Source organism: Ursus americanus, chromosome 12, assembly GCF_024610735.1.
Source record: "Ursus americanus isolate L20-20 chromosome 12, mUrsAme1.1.p, whole genome shotgun sequence".
Classification (NCBI taxonomy): Eukaryota; Metazoa; Chordata; class Mammalia; order Carnivora; family Ursidae; genus Ursus; species Ursus americanus.
The window spans coordinates 10857822-10881278 of NC_142138.1; positions in this window are offsets into that span (position 1 = coordinate 10857822).

Below are 23457 nucleotides of genomic sequence, written 5' to 3' on the forward strand. Positions count from 1 at the left end.
CTTTAACCTCGTTTGGAAAATTGCGATAATAATAACTGCTATTCTCCGGGATTGTCAGGCCGAGTGGGTGTGTGCCCAGTGCCCAGCAAACAGTGTTAAGTCAGGCTGTGTGTCATGAAAGAATGAGGCGCAAGCTTTTTTCCTGTACGTTTCTGAATTCTCTTCTCTTTGTCTCCACTACTGTTGCTCCTTACCTGGGCTCCAAGAGTTTCTTTTCTTCAGAAATGCTCTCACCTCCTCACTGGCCTCCTGGCCTCCAGGCTTGTAGTATGCGTTGGAGCCAAAGGGACTTTTTTTTTTTTTTTAATTACTTGACAGTAAAATTTGCTTTTTTCTTTTGATGTACAGTTCCATGAAGTTTAACACACATACAGATTTGTCTAACCACACCCATAACCAGGACACAGAACAGTCCCACCACCCCAAGGGGCTTTCTTTTCAAAATATGTATTTTTTAATTTTAAAATTTTGGAATAGGTGATACATACACTTTGTAAAAAATGCACTTAAAAGTATAAAAGTTACTCAGTGAGAACTGTCTCCCATCCCTGATCACTCCTCAGATGCAACCTCTAGTTTCCGGTCCCTCCTTCTAGAGATTTCCTATGCACACACAAGTATGAATATTTAGAACTATCTTGCACGCTCCAGTTTTATACAGCTGGAACAGCACCTTGGTTTTTTTGTACTTAATCTATTTTGGAGACTTTCAGATTTGTAATAATTATAGTCTACACATATCTACCATGTGCCAGGCACTGGTCTAAATGTCTTAAAACCTGTTTTTTTACTCATTTACCCTCACCATAACCTTTTGAAGTAAGTGGCATTGTTATCACTATTATTGCTAATTACTAAACCCACTTTAGAGATACGGAAATGGAGGCACAGACAGGCTAGGTCAGGTAATCTGCCACATAGTGGCAGAACTGGGGTTGGGACCCAGGCATTCTGGCTGTAGGGTCCATGTTCCAAGGGAGCACATTAATTCACTTGGGTGCACTCCAGGCAGTTCCATGGAATATTCCATTATATCCAGACACGGTCACTGATTCAACCAGCCTCCTTTTGATGGCCATTATTTGCCACTGCGAACAAGGCTGCACTGTATATCTCTGTCATTCGTCTTTCTGGACATGGGGAAGTGTATCTGTTGAATTAATTCCTGGAAGTTGAATGGCTGGGTCACAGGGTTTGTGCGGTTTTATATTTGATAGATATCTCCCGATTGTCTCCCCAAGAACTGTAACAATTTATACTATCGTCAACAATGCATGAGAGAGCATGCTGCCCTACGCTCTTACCGACACGGAATATTACAAAAAAAAATGTGGTCTATATCATCCAATAGGGGAAAATGGTAACTTGATGTAGTTTTTATTGGCATTTCTGGAATCGTCATTGAGCATGGACTTCGAAGCCATTTGTATATACACTCTGTGAGCCATCTGTCCACGTCCTGTGCCCATTTTCCTTTTGGATTATTGATTAAAAAAAAAATTGACCTGTGGCCTCATACCTACATAAATGTGTGATTATTTTCTTTTAATTGTATTTGTGGAATTTTTTTCCAATCAGACCTGCTCAATTGTAGAGGTCATGTTCATATTTTCTTCCACAGTTTCTGCATTTGAATCATTCTGAGGAAGTTCTAGATTCAGGATCCTGAATTACCCATGTTTGCTTCAGTACTTTCACGGCTTCATTTATTTACCTTTAAGTCTTTGATCCATCCACGACTAATGCTGGTGTCAGCAGTGACACGTGCTTCCAACCTGCTTTTTTCCGGTTACCTCAATATCATTTATTAAGTAATCCGTTTTCACCCACTCATTTGCAGTGACATCTTTACCAAATTAAAGTTTCATATGTGTTTCTGTCTAATTCTGGATTCTTTTTTATCATCTTCCCAGCTATTCTTTTTGGTTTTGTGTGTGTGTGTGTGTGTGTGTGTGTGTGTGTGTGTGGTATAATTTAAACATAATAAAATACACAGATTTCGAGCGTTCGGATGACACATTTTGGCAATGGTCTACGTATGTGACTACCACTAAGAATAAGACAGAACATTTCCATCATCCCAGAAGATTCCCTCCTGTTCCATCCCTGTCTCCGCCCCCACCATGCCAGAGGCCACAACTTTGTGCTTTTTCATTGTGGATTTGTTTTGCTTGTTCTGAAATGTCACATAAATGGGATTAGATGGTACGCACATGTTTACGTAAGCCTTCTTTCATTCAGCATCATGTTTCTGAAATGTATCCAGGTTGCTGTGGCTATCCATAGTTTGGTCCTTTTTATTGCTGTGCTCTTCTCTCATATTGATACTCCAGTTTGTTTAGCGGGAAACAGCCGGGGCTGTTTCTAGTTTGGGACCTACTGTGAGTAGAGCTGTTACAAACGTTCTTTTTTTTTTTTTTATGTTCAGTTAGCCAACATATAGTTCATCATTAGTTTATGATGTAGTGCTCAACGATTCATTTGTTGCCTATAACATCCATTTTTTAAAAGATTTTATTTATTTGAGAGAGAGAGAGAGAGAGACACTGAGAGCACAAGGGGGTGGGGCACAGAAGCAGAGGGACAGGGAGAAGCAGACTCCCTGCTGAGCCGGGAGCTCTACGTGGGGCTCTATCCACAGATGATACGCTATTGACATAGAAAACCCTATGGAATCTACAAAGAATTATAGGAATTAATAAGTAAATTTAGCAAGGTTACGGGATTTGAGGTAAGTTGATAAAAATCATCTGCAGATTCCAATAGTCTAGATTATTCCTTTCCAGTCTTTATGTCTTTAGTTTCTTTTTCTTGCTTGATTGCACTTCCTTAAACTCCCAGTTCAATATCAAATAGAAATGGAAAGAGTAGATGTGCTTGCCTCATTCTTGTACTTGGGAAAAACTTCGTGTTTCACCATTGCTGACAGTTTTTATCATGAATAGGTTTTGAATTTTGTCAAATGATTTTTCTGCATCTACTGGCATGGTCATGTGGGTTTTCTCCTTTGTTTTGTTAATATGATAAATGATATTAATTGATTTCTGAATGTTAAACTAACCTTGCATTTCTGGAACAAATCTCACTTGGTTATGATGTATTATTCTTTCAATATATTGCTGGATTCTACTCACTACTGTTTTGTTAAGGATTTTCACATCTGTTTTCATTGTCTGCATTTTCTTTTCTCATAATATCTACATCAACCTTCTGTATCAGGATTTTGCTGGTCCCATATAACAAGTTGGGAAGGGCCCATACTATTTTCTCCATAGACGATGAAATTCATCATTTATTGCTGATTTTAGAGCTCTGTTTCCTGAAGGTGTTTCTGTAGAGTTGGTGTTATTTCTTCCTTAAATGTTTGAAAAAATTCACCAGTGAAGTCCATCTGGGATTTGAATTTTTCTTTGTGGGAAAGATTTTTAACTACAAATTCTATTTCTTTTTTTTTAAAGAGATTTATTTATTTAAGTTATCTCTATACCCAACATGGGGCTCTAACTCATGACCTCGAGATCAAGAGTCTCATGCTCTTCTCACTGAGCCAGCCAGGCCCCTCCCCAAATCCCATTTCTTTAACAGATATAGGCCTGTTTCTTCTGTCAGTTTTGTTAGAATCGCATTTCTAAAGATGTGTCCATTTCATCCAAGTGGTTGAGTTTTGCATAAACTCGTTCAAAAACTTCTCCAACTATTCTTGCAAGTTTTTCATGTAAACTTTAGAATTTTCCCATGACAAAAAGTACTTTGCATTCAATTCTTCTATTTCCTGGGCACTCAGATAGACTCCATATACTAGCCTAGCTTGAAATGAAGTGCGGTCCTACAGCAGAGCTCTAGCCAATGGCATGTGAATGGAAGTGGTGTGTACCACTTCTGCGACTGGCCCATAAAGATGTTCATGCTTAAAAAAATGTCCCATGTTGGGGCGCCTGGGTGGCACAGCGGTTAAGCGTCTGCCTTCGGCTCAGGGCGTGGTCCCGGCGTTCTGGGTTCGAGCCCCACATCAGGCTCCTCTGCTATGAGCCTGCTTCTTCCTCTCCCACTCCCCCTGCTTGTGTTCCCTCTCTCAAGGGCTGTCTTTATCTCTGTCGAATAAATAAATAAAAATCTTAAAAAAAAATGTCCCATGTTTAATCATTCATATTCCTCTGCCAGCGTCAGGCACACGAGCGCAGTCACCTTAGAAACTATGTGTTGAAAATAGCAGAGCGAAAAATTAAAGAAGTCTGACTGAGAGAAAGACACACACACACACACACACACACACACACACACATACACAGAGATATCCACCAATCAGGAATATCTATTTTGGGCTTCATATGAGCTGGAAATAAACATCAATCATTTTCTAGCTTTTATATATTTGGGTTTGTTTGTTAAAGCAATTGGCCTACACAAATTAATACATAATACTAAGAATCCTATCATTATTTTTGTTGGAATCATTTCAAATATATATATGTATTAATATAGGAAACACTGATTTTTTTTACTGTCTTCCCATCTAAGAACCAAGTGTCTCTTTCCATTTATTTCTGTTTTGTTTCAGGTGTCCAGTAGCATTTATATTTTTTTCATTTAGATCTTGCATTTTTCTTATTAAATGTATGGCTAGATTATTTTATCTTTTATATCTCATCTTCGCTATTTTTGTAGATGCGCTTTTTCTTTAATTACCTTTTATAATTCACTGTTCAAGTATAAGAAAGTCATTATTTTTTATATTTTAATTTTGTACCCAGTTATCTTACTGATTTATCTTATTTGGAACAATTATTTTACTTTCTTGGGTTTTTCAAGTGTATAATCATATCCTACGCAAGAGCAATACTTTTGTCTCTTTCTTTCCGATATTACGCCCCCTATTTCCTGTGAAATTAGAGTGGCTCATATCTCTGGAGCGATGGCAGACAAGCCTGGTGAGGGAGAACATCCTTGTCTAGCTCATGAATTTATTGGCAATGCTTCAAGTTGTTCGCCTTTATACATACTGATGCTTTTGCCCTTTTTATATTTTCCTGTTAAGGAAGTGTCCTTCTATTTCTATTTTAGCAAGAGGTATTTAAAAATCAGGAATTAATGTTGAATTTTAACAGATGCTTTTTCAGCATCTATATAGAAAATAACATACCTTTCTTCCTCTTTTGATCTATTAATGATGGCATTTTATAATATTACATTCTTTTTTTTTTTAAGATTTTATTTATTTATTCGACAGAGATAGAGACAGCCAGCGAGAGAGGGAACACAAGCAGGGGGAGTGGGAGAGGAAGAAGCAGGCTCATAGCGGAGGAGCCTGATGTGGGACTCGATCCCAGAACACCGGGATCACGCCCTGAGCCGAAGGCAGATGCTTAACCGCTGTGCCACCCAGGCGCCCCTATAATATTACATTCTTGATATGACTCCACATTAATAGGTTTTCTAAAATTGAGCCATGCAAATCTTAGTTACAGCCGTGTGCTATTTTCTTACTATGCTCTGGATTCTAAACAATATTCCCCTATCAGGATTCTACAGAGAAATGGAAACAGAACAGGGTGTGTGTGTGTGTGTGTGTAGATAAATAGAGATTTATTATTAAGAATTCGGTCGTGCAGTTACAGAGGCAGGAAGTCCAGAACCTGGAGAGTAGATGGTATGGTTCCAGTCCGAGGCTGAAAGCCTGGGAGCAGGAGAGCTGATGGTTTAAGTTTCAGTTCTAGTCTCAGTCTGAAGGCAGGAGATGAGGGTCCTAGACACTGGAAGACAGACAGAAAGAACTCTCCCCTCCTCAGCCTTTGTTCTATCCAGGCTCTGAGCCGATTGAATGAGGCCCATCCACACAGGGAGGGCAATCTCCTTTACTCTCACCACCGATTCAAATGTTAATCTCATCCAGAAACACCCTCATAGACACACCCAGAATCCTGTTTGACCAAGTCAAATTGACACAGAAAATTAACCGTCACAATTCTTAAAACTTATTTTATTGAGGATAGTCGCACCCCGATATTTATGTGAGACTGATGTGTTTTCTATTTTGTGCTTTGCTGTGTTATCAATGTTAAATTGCCCTCATGAAAATAATTGGAAGCTCTCTTTCCTCTATGCTCCATTACGGTTTACTTTCCTTAAAGGCTGAGAAAAGACCACCTTTAAAATGTTAAGGGGCACCTGGCTGGCTCAATTGGTAGAGTGTGTGACTCTTGATTTTGTTGTGAGTTCGAGCCCCATGTTGGGTGTAGCACTTTATTTTATTTTATTTTATTTTATTTTATTTTATTTTATTTTAGAGAGAGAGCACGAGCAGGGGGTGGGGAGAGAGAGAAGCAGGCTCCTCACTGAGCAGGGAGTCTGACTCGGGGCTCGATCCGAGGACCCCGGGACCATGACCTGAGCTGAAGGCAGACACTTAGCCAACTGAACCACCCAGGCACCCCAACACTTACTTTACTTTTTTTATTTTTTATTTTATTTTATTATTTTTTAAGATTTTATTTATTTATTTGACAGAGAGAGACAGTCAGCGAGAGAGGGAACACAAGCAGGGGGGAATGGGAGAGGAAAAGCAGCCTCCCAGCAGAGGAGCCTGATGTGGGGCTCGATCCCATAACTCCGGGATCACGCCCTGAGCCGAAGGCAGACGCTTAACCGCTGTGCCACCCAGGCGCCCCCCAACACTTACTTTAAAATAAACATATTTTAAATAAATAATAAAACACTTAGAGGATGGTGGTTTTGGAGAACAGCTCTTGAACAATGTCCTTGGTTTATTCTGTGCTATTTGGTTTTTTAAGATTTTCTTTTCGGAAAGGCAAATTTGATCCTATCCCATACCTGCTTAGAGGGTAACACCTGCAGGGACTGTTCCTCAAGGTAACCTAATAGCTAATAAAGGGGAGTTCCTCTTTGTAGAGACAATGTAGGAAAGAAAGAAAGAAAGAAAGAAAGAAAGAAAGAAAGAAAGAAAGAAAGAAAGAAAGAAAGAAAGAAAGAAGAAAAAAATGATAAAGGAATAATGGAATCGAAACATCTTTATTTTCCAAGCCCTAATGAAATAACGGATCGGGTCAATGTTCATCAGTGACTGCTAATATCACAAAATGACAACCAGGCATTTTATTCCTCCTAATGGAAGGAAGCGCATAATACTCTCTATGAATTATTCTTTCTAGAAAATCAGCATGAAGTTGATCAAGCCTCTACATCTAATCATCAATGTACAGGAAATACAGGGGACAGAGGAAGAATTTAAATAATGTGACTGGAATGCAAAAAGAAAAATCCAGATGGTGGGGTGAGGAGAGAAAAAGGGGAAACCCTCAGATTAAGAGATTTAGGAGCTCTAGTAATCTAATGCAGTGGGTGGTCCTTATTTGGATCTTCATTAAAGCCAGCTGCTAAAATCATGAGATAATTGGGATTGGATATTGACCATACTACGGAATTCTGATTAATATTTGAAGTATTAGAGTAGCATAACGATGTAACACCTAAATAAATACATTGAATAGAAGTCTTCCATAGTTTGCTTGGCTGCCATAGCAAAACGCCACAGAGACTAAGTGGTTTAAGCAACAAAAATTTATTTTCTCATAGTCCTGGAGGCTAGAAGTCCAAGATCAAGGTGCCAGCAGGGGTGGTTTCTTCTGAGGACTCCCCTTGGCTTGTAGACGGTCGTTGTCTCCCTGTGTCTTCTTATCTTCCCTCTGTGTGCGTCTGGGCCCTAATCCTCAGTGGCTTCCTATCACTTGCTGAGTAAACTCCAAATTTCTGACCCAAGGTTCTTTCATCCCACCTCTCTGCCTCCTCCCTACCCCCCTTTCAGCCTAAATATTGCACCAAACTCACCACCATACCCAGACGTAGCAGGCTGGTCCTCAACCCCTCACCTTTGTTCCTGTTCTTCCCTTTGCTCATGATGCTCTTCCCCTGCTTTTTTTCTTCTCCTCCAGAGTCCCCTCCTCCAAGAAGTCTTCCCTGATCTCCAGGCTGGGAAATTTCCCTCCTCCGGTCTTCATCACCCCCCATGTTTCCTGGTGCTGACCCACTTTTGTAGTGACCACGGGTTTCTTTCTTCACTCTTCCTCTCTCCTCCACTCCCCTATCCCTCCTCTCCCCACTTGCGTCTACATGCACACATGTGCCCCCTTCACCGTGAGTAAGGGACAGGCCAGCCTAGGGAGGGAGAGACAGGTAGGGGGGCTACGGACTAGGCTCACAGACATCCCAGATGTGGAGCAATGTTACGGATGAGCTATTAACTAGAGAGAAGGGAACACCTTGTTTGTGTTCATGATTGTTAGAAGTCTACCATGTTTGTTCTAAATATAGACCTGATAGTTACAAATCCACCATGATATTGACAAGAAACTTATGATGTTCCCTGGTCAGTTTCCTATAAAAGACTTACCATAAAAGCCCTCACTCTCTCACTCTAGAGAGCTTTCTTTTATTTCCTTTCTGTTCTCACCTCCACTTAATGAACTTTCACCTCACTTCACCTTTTTGTCCATGAGATTCATCCTTCCACTCTTGAAACCCTGAAACCACACACATGCACACATCCACACACATGCACACGTGCACACACACACGTTCACACACACACAGACACGGTGAGCTCCTTGGGACTGGGACTCATCGCATTGGTTTAAACGTCCTATTGGTTTCAGGGGCCTTGTGAGTGTTTAGCAGTAGTGAGCAGGGATGCCTGGGAGGCACAGGCCTTCTTACAGAGGCTGTGAGCCTTGTAATAAAATAAGGTTTTACTACAGCCCCAAGGGCAGCCACTGAGTGCCGAGGGTGACTTTTAAGGAGCACGACTCTATGTAGGAGGGAAGAGGCTCTTCCCTGCCTCTGGCGCAGGGACAGGGAGATTCTGGCTGGGTGCCCGTGCCCGGTACCACTGGAACTCTGGTTTCCAGGAGCCTGTTCTCACGGACAAGTGTGGAGAGGTTCCCAAACCCCTCCTTTGCTCCTTGGGACCCTCTTCCAGCCTGATCCCCCCTTGCACAGATGAGGAAACTAAGGCTCAGCAGAGAAGTCACCTGCCCACTTTCTACCTGCGAGCCCTTGGGCAGGGCCCTTAGCCTCTCCGAGCTTGGGCGTAGTCAGGATGGACAATAATGCCTGCTCCGCAAGCCCCTGACATGTGCCTGCTCACTGGTAACTGTTCCTCTCCCCAGTGAGAATTCAAAGGCCCATCCAAGATCGAGATTCTCAGCCTGCCACTCCCTTCATTCATTGTATAGCCTGTGGTAAGTCCTTGCCTACTGCCAGCCTCAGTGTTCCCATCTGCCAAACGGGCATTCCTGGGGGCTTGCTGGTCACCATCTTCCTCTCTGTAACTCCATCCTGGGGCCTGGTGAGTGTGAGGCACCCAGACTAGAGAGGACAGATCCAAGGGCTTCTGGGTCTGCTCCCACTAAAGCAGTTGAGGGGTGGCCTGCTAGAACTGACATTTCCACAGACTCGAGGGACCAGGGCCAGGAATTAATTGGCAGAATGAACTCTACAGAAACAGGCCCTGGGTGATCTCCTTTGGCCACTTCCAGGTGACCTAAGTCTGAACCCATAGCCTTTCTGCAGCTGAGCGTGGAGCCTCCTGCCTGATCGTAGTCTTCCCCCAGGGCTCCGGCCTGCCCCTGTCTAGAGCTTCCCTGGCCGAGATGACTGAGGCAAAACTCTTCACCCTGGCTGCTGCCCACTTGGGGACCCCTGCCAGAACCTCATTTCTACCAGGCCCTGTGGAGAGACCTCAACCCACCATGACTGGTCCCCCTCCACCCTTTTGTTCAGAGATTAACAGCTATTCATAGATGACAGCTACCCTCACCCTCTCCTGGAGAGAGTGGTGTTAAACTTTCAAAGATAGCTTATGTGTCTCTCCCCCACTACCTCCAGGAAGCCTCCCCTGACTACACTAGCCCTCAATGACCTCTCCTTCCTCTGATTTCCCTGTATGTCTCTGTCACTAGACAGTGAGCGCCATGAGGCTGGGAACAGGGCCTGACTCACCTGGGGCCGGGGGGCGGACCCGGTACACCAGGGAGGCCGTTTGCGCCAGAACTGGGTTTAAACTGCATCTCAGCCACTTTAAGGGTTTTGACCTCTCTGAGCCTCGGTTTCTCATGTGTACAATGGGAATAATATCAATGATCTGTTCCAGATTGATTGTCCGGAGGGAGTTGTACTCTGTGAACTCCTTGAATTTCAGCCACACTTAGCAAAGATTTGGGCTTAGAGCCTGGAGCCAGGGGCCTGGCCCTGGATATTAATCTAATAATCCTCATTCCTGTCACAGAGTTTTACAGCTGCTCTCTGTGAAATCCCCTTATCACCTTAATCTTCCTTAGTCTACCATTCCCTCTGCCCTCCCCCCATCCTCCTCCCATTCTCTCTCTCTCTCTCTCTCACACATACACACACACACACACACACACACACACACACCCAGAGAAGGAGGGAAGCCTGCCTGGTCTTGGGTCCTGGGTGAACCTGGAAGGAAGCACTGTGTCCAGGTGCTCTCCCTGCTGTGCCCCAGGGGAGCCAGAGTCGGGGAGGGGTTTCCAAGCTGTCCCCCCAAATGTCCTAGCAGGAAGACATGTGCTTAATCACCCACAAATACCCACAGGCTTGTGCTGGGCACTGGGGACTGTGGAGTAGACCCCTCAGGAAGCTCCCAGACTGCTAGAGAGGTTGCCTCCTCCCCCAGTACTACTGAGGGACACCCAGGGGCTGGGACCGATGGGACAATGGGGGATGGGATGCACCAAGAGGAAGGGAAGAGGAGCAACAGTGCTAAGCCATCGAGCTGGGTGTGGGGTCAGGGCCTTCCTCCTGCGTTCTGTGCCCTCAAGTCAGGGGGCTAGCGCTCTGTAGTTACCATCTTGAAATTCTTTTTTTCTTTTCCTTTCTTTTCTTTTCTTTTTAAGATTTATTTATTTATTTGAGAGAGAGGCACAGAGGGAGAGGGAGAGAAAGTCTTAAGCAGACTCCATGCCCAGTACAGAGGCCGATTTGGGGCTCAATTTCACGACCCTGAGATCATGACCTGAGCTGAAAACAAGAGCAGGGGGCTTAACTGACTGCAGCACCCCTTGAAATTCTTAATAACATTTGAATGAGGGGCCCTACATTTTCAGTTTGCACTGGGCCCTGCAAATTGTGTACCAGGCCTGTATGGGGTGGGGATGAGACAGTCACCAAGGGGCCAGGAAACAGCATTCCACAGCGAAAGGGCAGAATTGGGGGCATGACTTATCCCAGACACTGTGTGACTCTGGACCGTCCTTCTCCCACTGCTGGGTCTCAGTTTCCCCATCTGAATGTTGAGGAGGGCAATTAGGTGGTGAGATGTAAAGATTTAGAAGAGGGTGGGGAGGCAAGAGTAGGAGAATTCAGAAGGAAGCCTTCTCCTGGCCCACTTTCTCTCCCCACCTTTCTTCCCAGCCCTCCTGGACCCGCCTGGGAGCTAATCTGATTATAGAATCCTGTGGAATGTGCTGCTAGTGCCAACGGGTTCCGGTTCTTCTGACAAACACCCTGTTTGCATTGTTCTGGGATAGTCATTCCTCTCAGGACTTGGTGGCCACTCCAGTCCCCTATAGGTGGGGTGAAGTGTCCCTCCCCACCTCTCCACAGCCAGCCTCTCCACAGAAAACCAAACTGTCTGTGAAGATCCCCCTATCTGGGAATAATGGGGTGGCCTATGACCTCCCAGCCCCAAGCCAAGGCTGGTCTGAGCAAGCTGTGGGTAAGCCCCCACTCCCCTGCTTAACCCAGCCCTGAAGCCCTGGATTCCTAGACTGACTTCCTAAGGCCTGGCCAGACCTACAGATTCCTCTGTGACCCAACAACTCTGGTGTGAGCCCCCCAACAGAAGTCCTCTAGAGTCCATCCTGTGTGCCTGGGCAGGGCTCCAGGCAGGTAGAGGTGGGAGATGGGTGATGTCAAGAGGGTTGCCAGGGGACCACCATAGCAAGCTAGACCACTTGGGATCCAAGCCCCAACCCAATATCTCCTTTTGCGACTGTTACGCAGGTAGCTTGCACTGCCCGAAATGGACCATAAATGGAATTCTTCATCCTCCTGAAACCCTGTTCCTCCTTCAGGGTCCCCCTTCTCCAGGGGGGAGCATCCGTTCATCAGGCACCCACTCAGAACTTAGACCTCTCCCTCTCCTTGCTGGGTCCCCTCCCACCCTCCTCTACCCTGTTCTGCACTTACCCTCCGGCTTCCAGGTGTGTTTGGCCAGTGGGGGGTACCATCTGCAGAGGGAGGTGAGGTTGGGGTGTTTGCTTCCCAGGCTCCCTCCCTCTCAGGCTCCTCTGAGCTACAGCTCCGGCCAGGCACCTTATCCCAGTTGCCCTGTCCCGTTCCAGCAACCCTGCCCTCCCTCTGCCTCTAGGCCTAAGGGTGGTGATGGCTCCCAGATGTGGCCAGCCAGGGTGCCGCGCCGCCCCTGTGGGCTTCCGTAGACTTGGGAGCAGCCTCTTTGTTCCGCTCCCCTCCCCCTGTTGAGCACACCATCTGCTTCCTGCCAGATGTCTGCTGGAAACACCCTCACCCCCTCCCACCCCCCACCACAGTCACCAGTCCTCTCCATTGCACCCCATCATTCCCAAATCTACCGTCTTCTCTTGTCTCCCCCACTTGTCATCTGACACCCTGGTAGCTGCGAACTGGACTCTCCACCCCACCCTGGTTTCCCCAACTCATCCTTCACAAGCAGCCACAGTGGATTCTTAAAATGCAAATCTTGGGGAAAATATTTTTAATATTGAAAGCATTTTCTCATGAAAGCAAGACTTGCTTATTGTGCAAAATGTCAAACAGAGAGTTATATAGTGAAAAGTAAAAATCGCCCTCCTCCTCTGGGCCCCACGGTGTCCCTTTCCTCAGAGCCACCATGGTTGATGGCTCTTCGTGGGTCCTGACGCACATTTTCTATTCGTACGGGCATATACAAAAGGACGTCTTTTTTATTCATGCAAATGGAGTCATATCATAAATAAGAGCCTGCGAGTACTTTTCATTTGTAACACATCATGGAGAGCTTCACACGTCAGAGGCACAGATTTACCGCTTTCTGTTTAGCTGTTGCTTAGTCTTCTGTGATATGAAGCTACCACGGTTTTCTCTCCATTTCCCTGTCAGTGGGTGTCCAGTTATTTCACGTTTTCGATGGCTACCACTATTGCTGCCACAGGCATTCCTGCCCAGATATTGCTGTGCCCGTGAGTGGGCATTTCTGTAGGGTTGACTTGCTAGGGCAAAGAGTGTGTGCGTGTGGACGGATGTGTCCAATTGTCCTGCCAAACGTGGTCCAGTCTACACTTCCAGCAGCAGAAGGTGACGGTGTCTGTCTCCCCACATCTCTGTCAAAACTGGGTTTGAAGACAAAAACCTAACCATGTGAATGTCCTGCTTGACACCCCTCACTTCTCAAGGAGGGGGAGCTTATCTCCCCACCCCACAGGTGTGGGCTGGGCGCCCTAACCGCCTTCCAGACAGTATGGGACTTTACAGGGACGGTAGGGAAACCTGACAAGCACTACCTCGGCCAAGCGATGAAGGTCAATGTCAACCGTGGAGAAGTCGTACGGACAGTAAGTTCTCTTGTTACAGTGTCATGAAAATAACCCTTTATCTCTGTGCTCTTTCCCCCCCAAACCCATAACACCTGACAAATCATGAGAAAAGCATCAGACAAATCCCAATTGAGGCACATTCTACAAAATACCTGACGAGTTCTCCTTGAAACTGTCAAGGTCATCAAAAACAAGAAAGGACAAAGAAACCTTTACAGCCAAGGAGTGCCTAAGCCGATTGGACAACCAGGGTAGCCTGGATGGGATCGTGGGGCAGAAAGAGGCTATTAGGTGAAAACTAAGGAAATCTGAATAAAGTATGGACTGGACTTAATAATGTACTGATACTGGTTTGTTAGTTATAACAAAAATTACCATACTGAGTAAGAAGTTAATAACAGGAGAAACTGGGCATATAGGAGCTCTCTGTACCACCTTCACAATTTTTCTGGAAATTCAAAACTGTTCTAAAACATAGTTTAGAAAAACAAGCCTTGCATGAGTGTCAAATGATCTCTGAGATCAAGCCTTTGCCCTCTCTTGTGTCTCCCTCCTCTTTCCTCCTGAAACATTCTGCTCCCACCGTATCTCCAAGTCGAATTTTCTAGAAAGCACCGTGACGATCAATTCTTCCAGGCAAACGATAATCGGCTCCCTGGCTATTCTATTCCTTTCCTGTGTTTATTGTAACAATTGACTACAAACTGAGGGGCCCGAAACAACAGAATATATTCCCTCTCAGTTTGGGAGGCCAGAAGTCAGAAATCCAGGTGATGGCAGGGCTGCACTCCCTCCAGGGGCTCTGACATGGCTCCTCCTTGGCCTCTTCAGGGGGCTGCCAGCTTCCGTGGCTTGTGGCCACATTGCTCCCATCTCCGTAGCCCCTTCTTCTCTATGCGCACCTCTCTCCTTCCATCTCACTGTTACAAGGACACCTGTCATTGGATTTAAGGTCCACTTGAATAATCCAGGGTGATCTCTTCATCTCAAAGTCTTTATATATCTACCAAGACCCTCTTTCCAAATAAGGTAAAATCGATAGGTTCCAGGGATTAGGACATATCTTTTGGGGACCTACCATTCATCCCACTACAGGTCCAAAGTGGCTGGCTCCAAAGGCCCCTTCCTGGCTCAGCCGGTTCCTCATTTCCATGGATCAGTCCTTGCTCCCCCTTGGGGTGGGAGGGGGGACACCTTAAGGACTGGCCTCTGAGGCCATGCTGCTCACAAAAGCAGTGCGTGGGCACCCTTGGGATTTAGGGATCGTGCAGGTGGGAATGCCAAGAGCCTGGTGGCCGGTGGGGCTGTCCAGGAGCAGACCCCAAGACGGACTTTGATGTGGAGGGTATTTATTAGGGATCAACACCTGGGGAAGGGAGGGGGCAGAAGCAAGATTAGATAGAAGTTGAAGGGCGATGGTGACCCAGGAGAGCTTCAGCCCCCTGGAGCCTAGCCAGACCCTCTACGTTATCTCCTGGTGGGTCAAAATGTCCAGACCTTTTTGTCCTAGACATGACCAGGCACCGGTTTGCCCCTCCCTGAAATGGGGGTGATGAAAGCTCCTAAAAGCCCCGGGCTCACAGCTGCCATCTACAATGGCCCCAGGAGGCTGTTCTTCACATAGAGGGAAGCCAAGGCTCAGAGAAGGCAAGTAATTTCCCAAAGCCACCCAGCAAGTAAGGGCGGAGCCAGGACTCAAACCCAGATGTGCTTGGTGCCAGAGCTGAAGCCCCAGACAACTGGCTCAGCTGACCCCAGGAGCCCCATGGGTGCCTGCCTCTATTCCCAGCCCTCCATGCTCACTTCTCTGGGGCCTGGGACCTGTTCATCTTCCTCCCAGCCATTTCCCATTGGCCTTCCCCAGCTCCAAACCTCAAAGAGGCTCTCCGTTCCCTGTGGGACCCCAGCAGAGGGCTACCTTGGCCCCCCTTGCTCTCAGGGTGGGTGCTCCAACCTCCTGGGACACCCCACAATTCTCAGAGCACTGCTTGACCCACTCTGCTTCCGTGCTTTGCTCCTGCTGTTGCCAAACCTGAAATGCACCCCCACCTTGCCTTTTAATCTGGTGCACAGCGTACAATAAAAATAAAAATAAAAATAAAAATAAAAATACAATACAAAATTACAAATTCTTTTTTAAAAAAGGCCGGAGGGGGTGCCTGGCCCGGCTGGTTCAGTGAGTAGAGTGTGTGACTCTTGATCTCAAGGTTATGAATTTGAGTCCCTCCTTGAAGGCAGAGTTTATTTTAAAAAAATTACAATAAAAAATTACAAATTCTTTAAAACAAACAAACAAACAAACAAACTGGTGCACAACAGCCCAGATGTCCCAGTCAGACACCTCCTTCTCCTGCTTCATGAAATGCTCTTGACAGGCACCCCCTCTTCTGTCTCTGTCTCCCAAAGGAATCGGTTTATATCTCAATCACAGCTCAGTTGCCTTGGTTCTGGTATGAATGTCTCCCCCAACTGACTAAAACTTCCAGGACGGCTGAGAACGGCTTCAAGTTAGCTCTGACACAGCCAGCAGTGTGACCGGGGGGCCAGTCCCTTCCTCTTTTCTGAACCTCAGTTTGCTTATCTGTGAAATGGAGCTAATGGGCCCTGCACTTGCCAGGCACACAGTAGGTGCTCACTAACTGCTGGTGCTGAGCCTTTCGCCTTTTTGCCACCTCGCACCACCTGCGGGGCCTTCAAACCCTGCACATGCAGCTGCCCCTTTGCTTTCAGTTGTGTGTTCTTCCCACGCTTGCTAGCCCTCAGTTTCTGTTCTGCTAAGCCGGCTGTCGAGACCACCGCATACCGCAGCTGGTTGTCAGGAGTAAAGAGCAGCGCTTTCCGGCCGGCCCCGCAGAGACTCGGTGGGAGTGCTGCTTCCTTCTTTCCGCCCAGCTGGCGGGAGCCGGGAGCCCGGACTCCTGTGCCTCCCACGTGGCAGCCGCCACAAGCATCCCTCCCAGGGCAGCGGCTCCTCTTCACCGGGGCGCGATTGCCGGGTTCTGGCAGCAGGTGGGAGGCCCTGCCAGCGACACAGATCTGCGCCTTGACTGGGGGTGGAGGTGAGGCGCTGGCCTGCTGACAGTCTGTCCTCCCCCGTCCCCCCCGCCCCCAGACCTCCCCTCCCTACCCCTCCCTCAGCCCCACCCACCACCCCAGCTGCCTCAGTTCCTGGGTTCAGCCTCATCCAGGTCCACTTCGAGGGGGCAGAGCTGAGCTCACCACCAGGCTCTGGGACCTTGGCAAGTCCTGCCAGTTTCTGGGTCTCAGAGGGTGCCCAGGGCCAGCTTTGACAACCCAAGAGCTTGGCAAGCACAGCCCTCCCCTGCCTCCAGTGCACACCGTGCTGGTTCAGGGTTGACTCTGAAGCCAGCCTTGGCCACTGTTAGCCACTATTGGCTGTGTCTTTGGGCAAATCATTTCACCCTCCGTGTCTCTGCTGTAAAGTGGGATGGGAGTCCCCACCTCACAGGGCTGTCGTGTGGACTAGATGGGTTCTACACGTATGGCACTCAGGGCAGCAGAGCCTCCAGGAACACTCCCTGAGGCTGAGCTCTTATTATTCTATCTGCATCCTGTGAGTGGGCAGGGCAAGGACTACGATCCCCACTAATAGAAGGCAAACTGAGGCCCAGGAAGGGGCCACAGCTTCCTCGGATCACAGCACCATGTACTGTGGCTGGTCTCACTCCTGGCCTCCTCACTTTCTAGCAGCACATCGGCCACCACACCAGCTCTCTACCTCGCCGTCCTCTGGGTCTCAGCAACACCTCCTAGGTGCTGAGCACTGGAAAGACTCGCACCAGCCCGAATGGGCAGGTCTAGGGCCCCAGGAGGGGGCGTGTGACAGTGCTTTACATGAAAGTTACACATGAGATGGTGGAGGCTCAGAGAGGTCAGAACACTGGTCCAACGTCACACAGCTGGCTCATGGCAGTTAGGGTTTAAACCCATTTGGCTTGAATCCTTTGCCTCAAACAATTTCCCAAACAAAACCTTTTCAAGGACACCTTGAACAGAGCCCACCAATTAGGCACCCACTTCCCCTGAGACTCAGATAGAAACCCAGGGCTCAGGTGCCCATTCCCTAGCCAAGAATACTCCTCCTCCCATCAGGACTCCTGCCCAGGGCCAAACTCGCAGCCACCAGGCTGCCCTGTCACCCACCTCAGTGCAGAGGAAGGATGACGTCTGGGCAGCCCCCAAAGGATGAGGTTCTGGATGCTTATGGGGGGCAGGAATACCACTTGAGATTCTGGTTTGTGTCTTTCTACTGGTATCACTCTCCACCCTTCCCTCTTTTGAGCAAGGGCTCTGTTCTGGCTCAGGGGAGGTTTGTGGCAGGGCCCAAAGCAGAAGTTGCCTACTAGACACTTCCCTTCCTGGTTTGGATTTCAAAAGCTCCTAGGGAAATTTTGCTGAGGGGGTGGGGGTCTCCGAGGGAAGCTTGGGGAGAGGGAAGGAAGGAATTTCCACAGAGGGAAAAGACAGCAGCCCTCACTGGAAGATATGTGGGCCCTGAAATCACAGGACCTCAGGCAGGAGTGGGCACATGGTTCCAGCCCCTTCAAGACCTGAGGACCCACATGGCCCAGAGCCAGGGGTCAGCTAGCACCAGGAGCTGGGGACAGTCGGACTGGGTAGTGACAGGTGTGGACCAACTTATACTTCAGCCTGAGCTACAAGACCCTTCTTACCACCTTGGGCAGATTAAGTTGATTCTTAGAAAAAAACAGGAAGGCACTACTCACATACCCAGGCATGTGGGCTGGGCCCAGGTTCCACTCAGTGGTCACCAGGCCTGGCTTTACATCACCTCCCGCACTGGGTGACCTGAGGGGACTGTGCTGTTATCCTCCATGGACAGGGAGCAAGTCACCTGCCTGAAGGCACCTGCCCTGGTTAGGAGCCCCTGCAGGCCATGCGGAAGGACTGCTAGCATCCCACAGGCACACCTGGGTCCCAGCTGTGTCAAGGCCAGGCCCTGCTGGGCCCAGCTCTCTCTGCCCCTAATTCAGAGGTGTTTCCTCTAGCAAGCACCGCATCCCTGTTGGAGGTCCTCCACACTCCACCCCTCCCTGCGCTCCACGGCCCCAGGGGCTCTCCACCCCAAGTCTTCTGGACCCAGGCCAGCCCTGCCTGTATCAGGAATCTTTTCTCATTTGGGGGGCTTCTGGGGGGCTCCCAGCCTGTGACCCCAGTATGTTCTCCCTGCCCAGTGGCGGGCCCGCGGTTCTTGAGCCCAGGAGTGGGGACCATCGCCACACCACCTCCCCCACCCGGCCTGCCGGGGTTTAATTAACACACAGACACCGGGGAGCCCAGGAACCACCTGCAGGGGGCGTGGGACGCATGGTCACGGCCAGCGCGGGAGCCCTGAATCTCCCCTCCAGCCCCCACTCGGTTATCAGCCTGGAGTTTCATCCCTGCCTCGCGGAAAGTCGCTTAAATAATTTATTCGGACGTTATCACAAACCCACTCCTGGCGCGGTGGGAAGCGCGCGAGTGAAGGCAGCTGCGGCTGGAATGACAAGCAGGGCAGACCTGCTCCTCCGGCCCAGGCCCACCCCACGGAGCACCTGGCGGTGGAGATGGGCAACCCGGAATGCGGGGGAGGGGCCCGGGGCCCGTGCATCCCTTCCGAGGCTCTGCAGAATGGGCAAAGTCGCACCTGCCCCATTCCTCCCTTGAGATAAAGAGACCCCAGGGGCAGGGACACAATGAGCGTGTGCAGCGTCCTTCCCTCCCCTGCCACCCGGTCTCTGCTGGCCCAGCCCTCTCGGCTGCACCCCCAGAGCCGGCTCACAGGGAACCCGCTTGGTCTGGCGTCCTCTTTCCCGCTCCTTCTTTCCTTCTGCAATGCCAGCCGTCAGCATGTTCACTCGGGGTACAGCAGCGGACAAGACAGGGCCCTGTGCTCATGGGACTTTGAAAATCGGAGCAGACACCAAACCAAGAAATGCCAAAAAAAAAAAAAAAAAAAAGGAGGTACTGAGAAACTAAAACAGGGGCAGGGAAGCCACCTCAGCCGCCAGGCCTGCCAGGGAGGGGGCGCTGGGCTGAGAGTGAGAAACCCTGAGGATGTGGGGAGGGGAGCTGCAGACAAAGGGAACGGCTAATGCTGACGGAGGGCACAAAGATGGCAGAACCAGGCCACGCAGATGATGCAGGGCCTCGTAGGCCACGGAAGGAAGTTGATTGCTACTCCAGGTGTGAAGGAAGTCATTCCAGGATTCAGGCAGAGGCGAGGACGGACATTCTGCTAGCCCTTAGCATGTCTGACGAATGAAGGAGGGAAGGAGAGAGTCAGTGATGTTGTGTGTGAGAGGAGTCGTAGGGATACAACATTATAGTTACCACCGCCATGATGAACGCCGCTGTGTTCATGGTGGTGCCACTTGGTATTCCTGGGCCGTGAGACGGCATGCGGTGTCACAGAGAGAGCTGGAGAGCGTGGGGAGTGGGACACATCTGTCGGGAGGCTGCCTAAAGGCGGTGACCTTTAGATGGATGGTGAGTCCTGGCCTCTCCCTTTGGCCACTGTGTAGGGCAGATCTTCACTCTTCGCTGGGACCCAGGACAAGGCTGTTCCAGGTGGCCCCAACCCGAGGTGCCAGCCCCGTATTAGTGTCACATGGCCAAGTGTATTCCTGAGGGCCCGCTCTCTGACTTGGGCCTCCTCCACCACCAGCGTCTGTACTCTTTCATCCCCCAGTCATCCCCACAATTCACTCTTGCCTTGTCACCCAGGCCCTTGTCACCCAGGCCTTGAGCTCCGTAATGGGTGAGAAGTTAGATGCCAGCTTGAGGTGTGGGTCCTTCTCCGGGAAAACAGGGGCTTCTCCTCTCAGGACCCTGCCTATCACGTGAGGCAGGTCCCCTGGCCCCAGGAGTTTGTCTGTCTCTTTCTCCCTCTAGCCAAGGCTGGGCAAGGAGCAGGGGCTGGGGTTGTGAGGCTGGAGCCAGGACCACGGCATTCATGTCCAGTTCTAGATCTAGAATGAATGGTCAAGATCTCTGGTCAGCCTCCTGGCTCCTTAGCTAAGTCCCTGAGCCTCTGTTTCCTCATCTGTAAAATGGGAATAATGATCATGCAGGCCTCCCTCATAGAATTGAGATAATAAATAAGAGTAACAAATAAATAATAGTATTTATTTGTTGTGGTTACTATAATAGCTAACCCTTTTAAAACACTGTGTGCTAGGCAGCCTTCTAAGAGCCATTAAAATAATCACTTCGAAGTGCAGAGCATGGAGCCTGGTACTCAGCAGGTGCTTAATAAGCAGTGTGTGGCGGAATCGATTGAACATTCCCATTTTCCGAGGACAAGCCATATATTCACAGACGGCCGTACCTGGGGCCTACTGTGCTGGGTGTCACGGACCCTGCCTCTCCCTCCCACCTGGACAGCGGGATGCTGTTGCCGGCCGTCAGGTGTGGAATCCAAGAGTAAATGCAGCTTCTGTGATATGTGTCATTCTTGTTAACCTGCCTTCCCCAGAGCGAGTAGCTTTCCACGGACACCTGGCCGCGTTGTCCGACGGCGGCCAGGCTTCATACCGCTTTGGGTACTGCCGGAGGGGAGGAGGGTCTCATGTGCTCCGAGTGTGGCTCACTGACAGCCCAGCACACGCTCTGATCAAATATTTAGGTCCTCAGGAGCCCTGCCTGCAATATTAACGTGGCTGGTCGGAGGCCTTGGCTGGAACGGTGCTGAGGGCTGGGGCTTCAATAATGAACAAGGTCCTCGCTCAGAGAAACGGGAGCCGTTCTGGCCCATGCATAGGACAAAGACACCGCAGTAAAACATCTGAGATGACCACCCCACACTCACACTCTCGGAACCTTTCCGTCACAGACGTCGGCTCAGCAGTCAGTAACAGGCACCCAGACACTCTTCAAAAAGTTTGTACGACTTGATCCCTGGGTTTTCCTCTCTTGAAATCTAGGTGAAAGAAGTAACAACAATAACAAAATGTGGGGAAAGCTTAATGTTTATTTATTTAAAATAATAAGAAGTTAGCAAGAGCCAAAATTCTGAACAGTGAAGGATTAGTTAGGGAAATAATAGCATGTCCTCTGGGAAGAATATTCTGTAGCTATTAATAATTAGGTTTACAAATAGTGTTAATGACAGGGGACATGATCAGGATGTTGTTAAGTGAAAAGGACAGAATAAAAAATGCTGTATCCAGTACTAACGCGACTGTTAAGACAATGTTTAAAGTTGGGCAGATTACTTCATCCCTTCAGGCCTCTGTTTCCTCCTCTAAACAATAAGAGTAATGCCTATCACATGGCTTGTTGTGAAAAATAAGATGATCTTGGGGCACCTGGGTGGCTCAGTCGTTAAGCGTCCACCTTCGGCTCAGGTCATGATCCCAGGGTCCTGGATCGAGTCCTGCGTGGGGCTCCCTGCTCAGCAGGGAGTCTGCTCCTCCCTCCACCTGCCACTCCCCCTGCTTGTGCACTAGCGTGCTCCCTCTCTCTCTCCCTGTGAAATAAAGAAATAAAATCTTGAAAAAAATAAGGTGATCTCTGGAAATGGTTTAGGACAGTGTCTGTAAGAGACAAGCAGTTCATGGGTCTTGCCATAAAAATTTTAACAAAAGGGACTAGAAGACACTATCCCAAAACATTAATGATAAAGTTTTGTTTACGTGGTAAAACCATGAGTAATTTAAATTTTCTTTCTTTTCCGTTTTTCATACTTTTTATAACATGGCGGATTACTTATACAGTGAGAACATTTCTAATGACTTTTATTTATTCAACAAATATTTATCAAGAGCCTACAAAGTGCCAAGCCCTATTCTAGGATTTGAGATAAATGAATGAATAAGACAGATCAAGACCCTTGCCTCTGCCTTACCTGAGCAGGAGAACCATGCAGAATAGACCCAATAAGTAAGTAAATGATGTTAGAAGGTACTAAGAGGAAAAGGAGAGCAGGGGAAGGAGATTGGGTGTGCTGCGTTGGGCAGGGGGGTAGGCTGCAGTATCAAAGATGGCGGTGGTGGGGTTCCAGGCGGTGGGAAGAGCCAGGGTGAACACCTGATGTGGGGGCATGCCTGGAGAGTGCCAGGAAAAGGCAGGAGGCCGTGAGATGGGAGCAGAGTGAGCAAGGGGCAGGCAAGGGGGAGCCAGCAAGCGGACGGGACCGGGTCAGGTGGGGCCTAAGGGCCACGGTAAGGATTTTGGTTTTTGCTCAAATGATCTGGGAGCCCCTCAGGGTTCTGAGCCCAGGGGGACTGTGATCTGATGTGAATTTGATGAGGCTCATTCTTGACATTAATCTGAGAAGAGACTGCAGGGGACGGGAGAAGCAGAGAGACCAGTGGGCAGCTACTGTGAGTATCCAGGCCCAGGTGGTGGGGGCTCAGCCCTTGATGGGAGTGGGGAGGAATACTGGGATCTGAAGGAGCCACAGATCTGACCAACCGGATGTGAATGGGAAGGACAGAGCCTTCCAGAATGATCCCAGCGTGTCCAGCCTGGGCCACTGGAAGGAAAACCTGCAGATAGAATGAGGAGAAGAGGAAGGAGATGAGAGAGAAGCGTCTGATGTGCGAGTCTCCCGTGGTGAAAGGAGCCAGAGGAGGACTGGCCCCGGATGCATGTGGATCTGGGGGCCGCCCAGCCTAAGGAGATATGGAGGAGGCTGCTGGCCACCAGGATGAAACAGTTCTGAGCTGGACCATTCCAGGACTCCCAGGGGACCCCTTTCCCCTTAGGTAGGCGTCCTCTGTTCAAGCAAGAGTAAGGCTGAAACAGTTCTAGAAGGCCAGAGTCCCTCTAATACTACTTCCACCCAGGCGAAACTTCCCACTACAGCTTTCCTGTCCACCAGTCCCTCCGCCTGTGCCCTCACACC